We start from the raw sequence: 13541 nt of genomic DNA on the forward strand, positions 1-13541 counted from the left end.
ATCAAACCATCAGCAGAATAATAAACCCTCGTTGGAGAGAGGAGGAGAACTTCTTCAAATTAGATATACCTTGAGGAGATTTTGCAGTGGAGCAGACAAAATGTGTAGGAAAGAACTGCAAATGCTGGTTTAAATTGAAGGTAGCAGTCTGAAGAAAGGTCTGGACCCGAAACATTCCTTCTCTCCAGAGATGCTGCCTCTCCCGGCTGAGTTACTCCAGCATTTTGTGTCTACCAGCAGAATAATAAACCTTTGCTTTAGGAGGAAGAAACATCTTCCACATCATTAAAACACCATGTCAATGTTACAGATTGCTATGGTGAGAGTGTCTAATGAGGTGCCACAAATTACAGATTGTTAAAGTCTGTCCTGCAGTTATTAAAATACTACATTTCCATAAATGTAATGAAACGTTTTGAAAGACTTATTTTCAAATTGGCTGTCATTATAATAAGAGTAGCTGATAAGTAATCATGCTGCAGAGATGTGATCGGAAAGGGCTGTATGATCATTTAAACCACTTTTATATCTGAGGTCAGTGTAAGTGTTAGATTCCCTCTTATGTTTACGCAGAAAAGTCTCTCTGCCCATGCCCATTGTGTGCCTTGTTTTATTTCTCACCATCACCCTCTTTTAAAAAAGGTCTCAAATGTGAAATGATTTTGCTTAAAGTGTTTCTGAAGGTGAAAGGCCTTGATAGTGTGGGCCGAATAATTATATTCACCACACAGTACAACGCAGATAATAGAATAGACTTTTATTATTCATTGTGTCTCATTTCCATAATTTAATCAGTTTGAGAGACCATATAACACTCGTCAGTGGCAACAAATAGTTTAGACAAACTGCTCAAGCACTATCTTTTTATTAATCGGCCACAGGCTACTTTCGATTTCCATTCCTGTGACTCAGCTCTGACACTTGAACCTTGAAGTGGCTGATGCTGATATTTATTAAACAAGTGCTTACCGTGTCCATGTGTCAGTCTCCCTGTCTCCGTTGTTAACAGTTGGTGGGAGGGTGATGGGCAATGATTAGTTTAAATAACCTGTTCCTTCCCATCCATTAATGTCACCGGCATGTTTCTCCAGGATTTACAGTATTATGAGAATGCAAATTTATTTCAAAATCTGCCATGGTGAGGTTGCCAGGATGAAGGCCTGACTCGGGCAATGATGCTGCCCAGGGACCCGATTAGAGGTCATAAGGCCATAAGAAATAGGAGTAGAATTAGGCCATTCGGCCCATCAAGTCTACTCCGGCAATCAATCATGGCTGATCTATCGCTCCCTGCTAACCCCATTCTGCCTTCTCCCCATAACCTTTAACACCCGTACTAATCAAGAATCTATCTACCTCTGCCTTAAAAATATCCACTGACTTGGCCTCCACAGCCTTCTGTGGCAAAGAATTCCACAGATTCACCACCCTCTGACTAAAGACAATTCTCCTCATCTTCTTCCTGAAAGAACATCCTTTAATTCTTGTGCTAGGACGTCTAGTCCTAGACTCTCCCAAAAGTGGAAACATCCTCTCCACATCCACTCTATCTAAGGTCATCAGCCAGCAGGCTGAAGAGGGATCTGTCTCACATTTGTGCCGAAAATATGTCCAAAGACTGTAAGTCAAGTGGTCACTCACTCCGATACTGTCATCAACTGGATCAGGGAGACATTAAACAAAGTTGTGTTTTGTTTACTTTCTTTAAATAATTTCAGGATAGCACAATGGCACAGCTAGTAGAACCACTGCTGCACATCACCAGGGAGCCGGAATGTGTGGAATTTGCATGCGTTCCTCCCACAAACCAAATAAGGTTCACAAAAAAGCTGGAGAAACTCAGCGGGTGCAGCAGCATCTATGGAGCGAAGGAAATAGGCAACGTTTCGGGCCGAAACCCTTCTCCAGCATCTGCAGTTCCTTCTTAAACCAAATAAGGTTAGTTGGTAAGGTAATTGTTGCCAGGTAACCTGCCATGAGTGAATAGTACATTCTGAGGGTGTGGGGATAGGCGATGGAAATGTGGGGAGAATAAAATGAATTAGGATTAATAGAAATAGGTGCAACATGCTCTGTGCAGACATGGTGGGTCGAAGGGCACGTTTCTGTGTTGTTTATTCCATGACTCTGTGACCTTCGTTCATTAGTTTAATATGATATAATGGCTGGAACAAAAAGACTATTACACTAGCAATGCAAATTAATCCATCAGGAGAGCTTGAGAGAGTATTCCTGTTCTGGTAGTCACAGGGAAGCAGTCAGTGTGTGTAGAAGGCTCAGGTGCCAGTGTTTGGAGGTCACTATGGTTTGAGGCACCATGTCCTTTGGTGAACCCTTGAGGAAATGTGCACTGGGCTTTGAGCAAGTGTTGAGTGTCCTGTGGGAAGTGTCCAATTTTGGCATCGAGAAATGCTGGCGTAACTCAGGGATACAGGCAGCATCAGACTGAAGAAGGGTCTTGACCTAAAACGTCACCCATTCCTTCTCTCTAGAGATGCTGCCTGTCCCGCTGAGTTACTCCAGCATTTTGTGTTCACCTTCGATTTAAACCAGCATCTGCAGTTGGAGAACTATTGTGGAATGTTAGTAGAGAAAGAGGATGAACACAGGAGAGGTTCAGTGTGTTACAGGGGTCAGACACATGCTAAAAGGCAGTGGGAGCAGTAGACAAATCCAAGAGCCAGGTCTTGAGGTGCAATCTGCACAAACTTCAATAATTTCCTGACATGTTTCCTTCCTTTGTTGCAAGGCAGGTGGAAGTTGGCCAATCGATGCACAACTGGATGAGAACACCCGGAGCAACAGCGATACCTCATTAGGTGTATGTGATCTATTTACTTCCATCTTATACCTATCCTTTTGTGATTTACAGCATAAAATCAATAATATTAATTTTAAATGATCAATTCCTCTAAATATTAGTTGGTATTCTGCAATAAAGATGATGCTAATGGGTTCTTTTTAATATTTACTCATTCTTTGGGATCTGGGTATTTCCGAGAAAGCCAGCATTTGTTGCCCATCATTAACTGCTCTTGAGGCGATGAGCGGAACTGAGGCGGTCTTTCTGGTGAAGATACTTCCACAATGTGCTGGGTGGGGACTTCTTGGATGTAGACCCAGTGAACATGAAGGAACAGTGACATATTTCGAAGTAGGCATGTGTGTTTGTCCACAAGGCGTAAAATACATAAAACCAGATGATATGGTAACCATACCCCCAATGTATTGCAATGAATAATGTTGATGAGGAACAATTAACATGAATAGTTATTTATCGTCTTCTCTAAACTAGTTACAATGAAACTGATGTGTGAAGGAACTGCAGATAGATACAAAATGCTGGAGTAACTCAGAGAAGGAATGGGTGACGTTTCAGGTCGGGTCTGAAGAAGGGTCTCGACCCGAAAGGTCACCCATTCCTTCTCTCCAGAGATGCTGCGTGTCCTGCCGAGTTACTCCAGGATTTTGTGTCTACAATGAAACTGAATCAGGATGTCCCACTGGATGTCCCATTCCCACATGCTGGTTTTGATGCGCTTGAAGCATCAATTAGTGTTACTTTGTTCAATAGAGCATCCTTTTGCAAGTAATAATAAAAGCCGTTGCTTATCCATTTTCAAAGCAAGCAGCCTCCTGTGGTGAAGCTGTTCTTCAGAGACAATGGTGTTTGATTACCGCAGAGAGGTTTACTTGTAAACACATTCTTCTTCAAGACTGGTTCGTGTTTGAATTTAATAACATTTACCGGAGACACAAGAGACTGTAGATGCTGGAATTTTGAGAAGAACACAAAGTGCTGGAGGTAACTCAGCAGGTCAGGTAGCATCTTTGATGGGAATGGACAGATGACACTCTGGGTTAGGAGCCATCTTGAAGAAGGGTACTGACCCGGAACCTCACCTGCCCATTCCCTCCACAGAGGCCGCTAGAGTTCCTCCAGCACTTCATATTTTTTGGAGCTTGTTCGCATGGATGGGATGTCCATGGTTGGGAATTCAGGGAGGACCCATAATAGGGCTGATGATGGGTACTGCATCAGGTGTTGTGGCTGCAGGGACCAGTGGTTGCAGATCCACAGTTCCCCAGCCTCTGAACCTATGTCTGTTAACGTAATATCACAAGGCTGGTGATGATGGCCATGATTTCCGAAACCATCCTCCCTTGAGATGCCCCATCCTGAAATCCACCCTCCCATTCCTCTGCCCCCTACTTTACAGAGGTCCTCATTCCATTGGATCACCAGCAAGATGATACTGAAAGTACAAAGTCTCTTCTTCTTGTGTTTGAGGCAGCAGCAGTCTGCAGCAGGGTGATGCCATCCGGTTCGACATCTGTAGTTGCCCGCTCTATAAAGGGTGCATTCTCCGGGTTGGCGCCAAGCTACGGCGCTGCTGCTGTCTCTGTTTGTTGTCGTTCACCTGACTGAGGTCAGTTGACAGGGGGAGGTCGACAACACGAGCCCCGCTACAAGGTTATTACATCAGATTTTCGACAGGTAGCAGGCCGTTTAATTCAACTGAACTTTGCTCCATCCTTCACATTTAACCCCATCTCCTTTTCCATTCGGAGTCATTTGCTTTGTCTGAAATGCTCTACATTATTCTACCTAATGGTAACCAGACCCATATTTGAACTAGTCTGAATAAACAGGTTTCACCCAAATGAGATTCGGAATTATAGGTTCTTACCGTACATAATTAACCTCTAGTTTTGGACTTGCCTGTGAATAGAATTATTATAAGTCCATTATGTCAAGTCCTTATATTATCTTAAATGCCTCCATTAAGTCAGTCTTCAATTTTCCCTTTTCTACAGAAGAGAGCTGCATTGTGTTTAGCCTTTCCTGTAAGGTTCAATCTCTGAGTTCTGATATAATTCTTACCATTTTATTTTACATTTTCACAGTGCCACCTTTTTGTGATAGCGGATCGGAACTCTTCACACATATGTAAATGTGTTCCAGTGAAGCCTACAGATTTACAGAATCTGCTGCTTTGTGCCTTCTGAACATTATTTTGATGGCTATATTAATCTGTTGCTAGTTTCATTGATTTGATTTTAATTTCCATGTTATCCTTGTCTCTTTATAGATTAATTATCTTTCAATATTATCATCTGTGCCCCTTGATATGTTTGCTCATGCAACACATAGCTACATTATCCAAGATTTATCTAACCTTTCTATTCCTGCAAAAGTAATTTGATGTCTCATTTTTATATTAAAGTTTACATGTCTATTATGCAAATCTATTAATGCTTGTGTTTCCAGTCTTTTCTGCAAATGGCATGTTTGGCAAATATGAAAATTGTCTTCATGATTCATAAGTCAAACAATTTCTGGGAATTGCGAATGCTAGTAATTCCTTGTGGAAAACCTGGTGTCTTTTGACCAGCCACTCTGAAACAAGCACTTGTTTTTTTGTTCTACAGTCAACTTGTGATCTGTTCTGTACCAGCTTTTGTGATTTCACATGCTCTGACCTTGATCGTAAGTCTGCTATTTGGCACTTTATTGTAGACCTATTGGAAATTCAAATATATTCTCTGGATTTCCCTTGTCTTTCATTAAAAGCTCCTTTTTCAAGAACTCGAGAAGTATGACTTTGCCTTTGTAATCCATGCTGACTGTCCTTTATTATATTTTCAGCTTCTTGCTGTTTCTCTATTTTATATTGAATGAAGATTTAATTATCTTTCCTACCACTGACATTAATCTATTTGGCCTAAAATTCCCCAAACGTGCTTTGTCTCTCATTTTAAATATAAGAATAATATTAACTATCTGCCAGCCTGCTGCTACTATTCCCTTTTCTAATGAATTTATTATTACATATTATTTATATATGCTCAGTGTCTCTCCTCTCCCAAACCTAACCCTTCATATGTGCAATTGCAATTGATCAAGACCAGAGCTGCTATAAATTTGTCAATTATCTCACGTATTTCTATCTGACAATGTGTTATTTTCTGATTTCTCATTCTCGTCTCTTTTCAAGCTTGTTGGCTTCTATTGTAAATAATAAAATAAGGTAGTTATTCAATATTTCTGCACCTTTGCTGTCGTTAACTGTGAGATTTATCTTGCACATCCTTTAGTGCCTAGTTTCGTCCTCTGATTTATTATTCATATATCTGCGAAATACGTTAAAGTTCTTCTTGCTTGTTCATGTCCCACAGAACTTATTTCCACATACCTCAACTCCATCCCATTCCCTTTGGTCAAATCCCTCCCCACCTATGTCCAAGACACCTCACACACTCTTCGTCTTCTTCATGACTTCCATTTTCCAGTCCTCCACTCCGTCACCTTCACTATAGATGTCCAGTCATTCTACACCTCCATCCACCACCAGGAGGGCCTTAAAGCCCCCCGTTTCTTCCTCGACCGCAGAACCAAACAATCTCCCTTTACTAATACTCTCCTCCGCCTAGCAGAGCTGGTCCTTGCCCTGAACAACTTTTCCTTTGACTCCTCCCATTTCCTCCAAATCCAAGGCATAGCTATGGGCACACGCATGGGTCCCAGCTATGCCTGCCTCTTTGTAGGGTACGTCGAACAATCCTTGTTCCAAGCGTACCGCGGCCCCATCCCCAAACATTGACGACTGCACCTCCTGAATCCATGCAGAACTCGCTGACTTCATCCATTTCACCACTAATTTCCATCTGGCACTCAAATTCACCTGGACAATTTCCAACATCTCCTTACCATCCCTAGATCTCACCATCTCCATCGCAGGCAACAGACTATTGACCGGCATCGACTACAAACCCACTGACGCCCACAGCTACCAGGACTACATATCTTTCCACCCTGCTTCCTGTAAGGACTCTATCCCCTACTCCCAATTGCTCCGTCTACGCCGCATCTGCACCCAGGATGAGGTGTTCCAGACCTGAGCATTGGAGATGTCCTCATTCTTTAAATTAACGTTATGATAGTACCTGCCTCAACTACCTATTGCCCCTCAGGTTCCTACTGAATCTTTCCCTTCTCACCTTAAAACCAATGACCTCTAGTTTTTGATTCCCCTATTCTAGGTAAAAGCCCTTTCTATGTCCCTCATGTAAGATCACCCCTCATCCCCTAGCCCATCCAATCTCTCTCTATAGGTTAGGCCCTCAAGTCCTGGCAACATCCTCGTCAATCTTTCTTGCACTCTTTCAAGATTAATAACATCTTTCCTATAGCAGGGTGACCAAAACTAAACACAATATTCAGAATGCCTTTTTGTATTCTGAGACTCGTATTCTCTTGTATCATCTCTCAGTTTGAGTGCTTTTTCTTTAAATTGTGTGATACTCTGTCTGATTATCCAATCAGAATTTTTCATTGGATGATTTATATTTTAGAAGAAAACACTTCTTCTCATCTCTTTGTTGACCTTTTAACTTATTTCCCATTACCGTTCAAAGTCTGGCGACGATTCTTCCAGTTTTGCCTTCCCAAGTTTCGAGTTTGTCTTTTGAATCTTTTATTCCAATTTTTTGCTGCTTTGATCTTTTGTGATTATTATTTTAAACAATTGTTACAATCGCAACGACCAGGATGCTTCCCTACCATTTCCAGTATTGAATCCTCATTGTTTGAAAGTCAAAAGAAGCTCCAATAACTCCATCCTTGTTTTCTCCTTTTCCCTCCTTCCTCTGACAGATTATAGAAAACTCTCATTACAGACCTATGCCATTGACTCACTAGCTTTCACTTTTCTTGCAGGATGGTGCAGAAGGAATTTGGTATACTTGCCTTCATTGGTAAACGCATTGAGTAGGGGAGTTGGGACATATTGTTGCTACTGTACAAATCTCAATGAGATCACACTTGGAGTGCTGTGTACAATTCTCCTTGCCCAGCCTCTATAAGATCACCCTTCAGCCTCTTGCACACTATCAAAACAAATCCCTATCAATCTAATCTGTCCAGACCTGGTAAATCTTTTTACCCCCTTTTCCATTTTAATGACATTCTTCCATAACAGGGTGACCAGAACTCAACACAGTACTCCACATGTGGCCTTACATACCCTTACCAAGTAGTCTGTAAACTGCCCCCTATTAACATGATATATTCCCTCCACACTTCATCTCAGTCCATTTTGGTAAAAAATATAATTACAAAAGGCCAAATTTTATCATATTATTCTGTTATTTCTTATTAGGACACATCACAGTTGGCTCATGGTGCATAAATCATTGCACAGGCTGCATAATTAGTTGTAATGAAATGTTCCCCTTACTTAACTTTTATTTTTAGCAGCCATTACCTAGAATTAAGAGCAAGTCATGGTCAATCAGTTGTGGGCTTGTATTGCACTGCCGAGCACATGCACTTTATGACTACTTTACACTTATCTCCCCCCCCCCTCCCGTCTCCTCCCCTATATGCTGTACAAAGTGAAATTCAAATATTCCAGGACACTATTTGGAATAGTGCATCTTCCGACAATGTCCTGGTCAATATTTACTTCTCCGTTGATAACAAGTAGATTACCTGTTTATTAACAGCTTGCGGGTGGCGCCGTCAGCGATGGCAACCTCGCCAACAGTCTGTCTGTCTTTTCATCTCTTTCTGTTATTTTTAGTGTGTTTTAAAAAGTATGTGTTAATGATCTCTAGTTTGTTTTATGTGGAGGGGTGGGGGTGGGGGGGGGAGTCGGGGGAAACCTTTTTTCCCATGTTTTACCTTGCCGGAGATGTGATTATTTTCGGGATCGTATCTCCGGTCGCTCTGCGGCCTAACATGATGGAGCTGGTGGCCTTGCTCGAGTGACTTTGAGCCTTACCATCGGAGTCTGCGATCCCTTGCCTGGGATGGACGCCCCACCTGCAGCCTGCGAATATCAACATCGAGGAGCTTGCCGTCTCAGGAATCTCCAAAGTCGCCAGACGTATGACCAGCCCCCACCCAGGGTCCGATCGCCCAGCGCGGAGATCCCCCTCGATGCAAGAACTTGATCGCCCCGATGCGGAGGGCCTGACCGCCGGCTACGGGAGCCAAGATCGTCCCGTCAACGGAAGGCTCGAGGCCCCCGACCGTGGGAGAACAGAAGAGGAATGAGGAGGAGTCACTGTAGTGGATGTTTATGTTCAATTGTATTTTATGTGTTTTGTTGCTTTTTATTGGTATGACTGCGTGGCAAATCAAATTCCTCGTATGTTGCAAAACATACTTGGCTGATAAAGTATGATTATGATGATTGGCCTCCAAAATGTAAATTGGCGGAATGGCACCTCATCTTACACTTGAGTAGCTTACACCCAGCAGTATCAATATTGATATCTCTAACTTCAAGTAACCTTTGGTTTCCCTCTCTCTCCGTCCCTCCTCCACCCTAGTTCTCCGACTAGTTTCACTGTCCTCCTGATTCATTTTGACTGTTTGTATGCCTTGTTGTCACCTCTGTCTCAGCCAGCAATGAACCATTCTACATGTCCTTGAATATTGTCTGCTTTAATCTGTCGTTTTCACACCTTGCATTGTCTTTGTTACCCTTCCATATCTCTGGTTTCTCTCTCCCCTGACTCTCAGACTGAAGAAGGGTCTTGACCTGAAACATCACCCATTCTTTCCAGAGATGCTGCCTGCCTTGCTGAGTTACCCCAACATTTTGTGTTCATCTTGCTTTTTGTTGAACCGTACTGCCTCCCAGGCTCCCCTCATTCCAACAACGACACTGTTTCAGAGAAGCTGTCATGTGCTCTGCAAGGTCCTGAGATTGTGAATGGTGGCACGTAAATGAAATTCTTTCCTTCCTTTAAATGACCCCCCCCCCATCTCAAAGCCCATCCCTGGTTGTTGCTGTTGGACCTAATGAATTCCCTGAACGATTGCTGAGGCAAATTGCTATTTTTTTGTATGATTTGATTTTGTCAGATGCACCCTGTAAAGGAGAGTGAGACCGAATATTTTCTTCCGAAGCATTTACAGTGAATTATAATTAGAACCAAATCACTGCACAGTCGAGCAATCCCTGCTATTGTAACGTTTGAAATGTCACTATTGATTAGTTTAATTTAATAAGGTAGTGCGCCACAGTCCTTGAGATTGAAGAGCAGAACAACTAATGCATATTTGTGCAAACATTTCCAATCACAGCTCAAGCAGAACGTGCCTGGGAAGTGAGTCAAGTACATGGGCTTTTTGCTCTGTTTTTAAATGACTAAAGCTTGAATTGTCTTTTCTTCCACTAACACTCTGGACGTTAATCATTGTCAATGCATCCCACCTTTTTATTTATAATGTGATATATTTTTTAGTTTAGTTCAGGGACACAGTGATGAGGAACAGGCCCTTCAGCCCACTGAGTCCGTGCCCACCAGCAATAGACTATCCCACACGCACTAGGGACCATTTATCAATTATACCAAGCCAATTAACCTACAAATCTGTACGTGTGGGAGGAATCTGGAGATCCCAGAGAAAACCCACACAAGTCATGAGGAGAATGTACACAGTCCATATTGACAGCACTCGTAGTCAGGATTGAACATGGCTCTCTGTCGCTGTGAGGCAGCAACTCTACCGCTGTGCCACCGAGCAGCCTTGGGATTACAGCAAAACCTTGCTCTAACTTGCACCTTCTATGCTTCCCACATCTATTGTATTATTTTGGAAAAGTGGACAGCTGGTAAAGACATCCACCAGTATATACATCAACTCTCACAGCCAGTAATACTTAATAACATGCTGATCTGTTATTTTGTATGGTAACTGAGCGAAGGATGATGGGTAGTGGTGCAAAATGTTGGGATAAATTGCATTTTATTGCAATAGAGTACTATTGCCCATTACATTTGATAAGGTAGCTGATGTGGTAGATAGAATGATGAGGTTCATGTAACAGGATTATGTTTATTCCTTTAATATTCCAACTAGTTGCTTGAGGCTGGTGAGCAATCAAACTGTAAACTGTAAACAACATGATAATGGCTCCCAACTGTTGGTATCCTTGTACATAATAACCCGGTTGTCTTGAGAATTACATTTTTGGTCTACAAACAGACTGCACTTGTTATCATTTTAAACACGCAGCTTAAGTAGAATTCCTTTTTCACCTTTGTTTCTACAGGACATCTCTGACCCTCATCTTATATTCACATGAAGGGAATGGCACCCATTTTAACTATTTAAATCATGCCAAAGCAAAGCCATAATATATCCAATTATGTTCTGTTATAGTTTACATGTGTGGTCTCACTATTGAAAATTCACTAATTGTTTATTTGAGGTTACTGTAAATAAGCATTTTACCCAGTCTGGAGTTTAAGGTCATCTTTAATTGATACACATAATATAGTGGTACAGCAGGTTGTTAGTTGCTAGTTCATCATCACCGCTTCCAAGACTGCCTAGTGTAGGAAGTGGATGGTAATATAAAGCATACAGTAAGGTGGGGTTAGTGATGCAATTTCTACTATGATTGGTACACATACAATAACCAATCTACAGTTACCATTAACTGTGTAAAGTCCTTCTTTAATCTTGTAAGCTAAAATGATCCCGACTAATGATGTAACGATTGCAGCTACCCATTCAAGAGTTAAATGAGAAACTGAAAACAAGTGTAGAAACATGGAACTGCAGATGCTGATTAATACACAAAAGGACACAAAGTGATGGAGTAACTCAGCAGGTGCATCAGCATCTCTGGAGAACACGAAGAGGGGATATTTGGGGGTCAAGACCTATCTCAAGACAAGAGTGTTTTATGCGGCATGAAGCCTGTGAAGAGTTCGCCCTCTCAGATGGTCCCAGACAAAACACTGTTTTATTTTCAGCCAACATTCATTCCTTCACTAGCATTCTGCAGACATCATCACTGAAGGTCAAACTTTCTGTTCATTCTCAGGTTCATGTTCCTGCCAGTGGAGTTGCTTCCACAATCTGTATTTGACATATTAAAGCAACAACTTCACTGGCTGTAAAATGCTTTGCAACACATTTAAGGAACATTTAGACAGGTACATGGATAGGACAGGTTTCGAGGGATCTGGGCCAAATGCAGGCAAGTGGGACAAGTGCAGATGGGACATGTTGTTTGGATTAGGCAAGTTGGGCCGAAGGGCCTGTTTCCACACTGTATGACTCTAACATTCTATGGTTGTGATATGTTTTATTCAAGCACATCTTTTATTTCAAGTTACCAAATTGGTGATTTCTATAACTGATCTATATAATTGGAAATGTAGCCATTCTGCATGCAAAGCCCTGAGGTCTCTCGAGCTGTGATTCTGTAAATGACCACGACAATAATATGCTGGTTTAGATCTGCTACACTTCTTTAGTTGGATTGAGCTCTTAGGTCTGATTATTTCAGAGTATTTCCCTCCCTGAGGTTGCACCAGAGACGATTTCTGTTCTGTGATCCTGAGGTTTGAAGTGTTCTCCTACCACTCCAATTAAAACCAGCTTTGCCTTTCCAAATTGCTCCCTTTTCCAGCATTCATTAAACACCAAGAGACATCCTGTCCTCCTGCAATTAACAAAAACCACGAACAAATTGGCAAATAAGAAAAGCTGAAAGGGTTTGATTTCTGTTTTACGACTAATTGGAGAATTCATCATGTCCTGAAATCTAACCTGAAAGTAGGCCAACTTAAGTTAATTTCCTGTTAACTGAAAACCTAAAAGTGTAGTTTGGTTTGGGAGGCAGGAAATTATGATGCAGAATTAAGTGAATTCAGGAGAAAGGCTGTAGGCCACAGGAAGATATGGATGGTCTGGTTGATGGGGAAAATAGCAAATAGAAAATGAAATGCCGTGTGACTTGTTATTATGGCAAATGGAATTTACTATGGAGAAGGGGCAGCACAGTGGTGCAGCGGTAGAGTTGCTGCCTTACAGCGCCTGAGACCCGGGTTTGATCCTGACTATGGGTGCTGTCTGTACGGAGTTTGTATGTTCTCCCCGTGACCTGTGTGTATTTTCTTCCGGATCTCCGCTTTCCTCCCAGACTCCAAAGATATACAGGTTTGAAGGTTAATTGGCTTGGTAAAAATTGGAAATCGTTCCTAGTGTGTGTAGGATAGTGCAAGTGTGCGGAGATCGCTGGTTGACATGGGCTCGTTTCCACGCTGTATCTCTAAACTAAAATAAACCAAACCAAAGGACGTGGGGATGCATTTGGGAAAGTGCTACAAGGCAAGGAAATGTCCAATAAGTGGAAGCTATTGGCCTGTTTTGCTACTTTTAAAGATCTCTGTCATCGATGTCAACAGATCCGTAAAAGGCCAATAAGGTGGTAAAATGCAGGAATATAATAGTTATGCTGGAACTGTATAGAGCATAATGTGTGTTATGTTGTGTATACACTCCATGGTACACAGTTTAAGTGCTATGTTACCACATTACAGGAAAGATAAAGTTGAAATGGAGAGAGTACAAGAGATTTATGAGGATGTTGCCAGGACTGGAATGTTGCAGCTGTGAGTGGAGATTTATTTTATTATTTTAAACATTAACTTTGTTCATAAAAATATATACAGGAAATATAACAAAAGCAGTGCATGGCTTTCATTACACAGATAGTGTTATTCAG

The 13541-nt window shown here is 41.8% G+C and overlaps 1 long non-coding RNA gene across 1 annotated transcript; it reads left to right on the forward strand.

Annotated features, from left to right (window-relative positions):
- The first annotated feature begins 2261 nt into the window (after positions 1–2261).
- Positions 2262–5251, forward strand: LOC129710478 (uncharacterized). Its single transcript, XR_008725681.1, has 2 exons — positions 2262–2821; positions 4909–5251. It is a non-coding gene; the product is annotated as an uncharacterized LOC129710478 (long non-coding RNA).
- Positions 5252–13541: the final 8290 nt, after the last annotated feature.

The sequence above is a fragment of the Leucoraja erinacea genome, chromosome 28, assembly GCF_028641065.1.
Source record: "Leucoraja erinacea ecotype New England chromosome 28, Leri_hhj_1, whole genome shotgun sequence".
Classification (NCBI taxonomy): Eukaryota; Metazoa; Chordata; class Chondrichthyes; order Rajiformes; family Rajidae; genus Leucoraja; species Leucoraja erinaceus.